At 48.8% G+C, this 547-nt stretch overlaps 1 protein-coding gene across 1 annotated transcript in view; it reads left to right on the forward strand.

Annotated features, from left to right (window-relative positions):
• Window positions 1–496: 496 nt before the first annotated feature.
• Window positions 497–547, forward strand: part of tppp (tubulin polymerization promoting protein) — a 13656-nt gene continuing 13605 nt past the window's right edge. The window contains exon 1 of the mRNA XM_080005453.1: window positions 497–547. This exon is cut by the window's right edge and continues 5 nt beyond it. The gene's annotated coding sequence lies outside the window, so the exon portion shown is untranslated.

Raw genomic sequence — 547 nt, forward strand, 5'->3', positions numbered from 1 at the left:
GCCAGTTTAGGCTCTGACTAAAAAGGACCCCGACCCCCAAAAGAAAGTTGCATATAGTTGATTTGCCTATAAACTGCCGTGTGATTTAACATAAAACATTTGACCAAAAGCAGACTCAATCTCTGGAATGTTCACAGAAAAAAAGAACATGTAAAACAATGAAATAAAAATATATAAAATACGTTTTTTTCCTGCCGACACCCTGAAACTCCCCCACGGACCCCTCGGGGGCCGCGAAACCCTAGTTTTGGAACCCTGAGCTTAATTCGAGCCATACAAATAAAATAAAACAAAAACATTTATCTCCGCTTCACCGAACACAACATTCGTCAACCACCCCGAAAATAAACCACCGTAAAACAAGGTAACAAGTGTATTTATTCAGAGGAAAACGCGGCGCGCTCCGCAGCCAATCAGCTGCGTGCGCTCCAGCATCCCCCGCCGAGGAGCGAGCCCTCGGCCGCAGTCGCGCCAGACCGCGGGAGGAGAACCACGGCTCCGCCACCGGCAGGTGTGGTGGTGTGGATCTGACAAGGAGGATCCGCTC

The sequence above is a fragment of the Zeus faber genome, assembly GCF_960531495.2.
Source record: "Zeus faber genome assembly, chromosome: 8".
Taxonomy (NCBI): domain Eukaryota; kingdom Metazoa; phylum Chordata; class Actinopteri; order Zeiformes; family Zeidae; genus Zeus; species Zeus faber.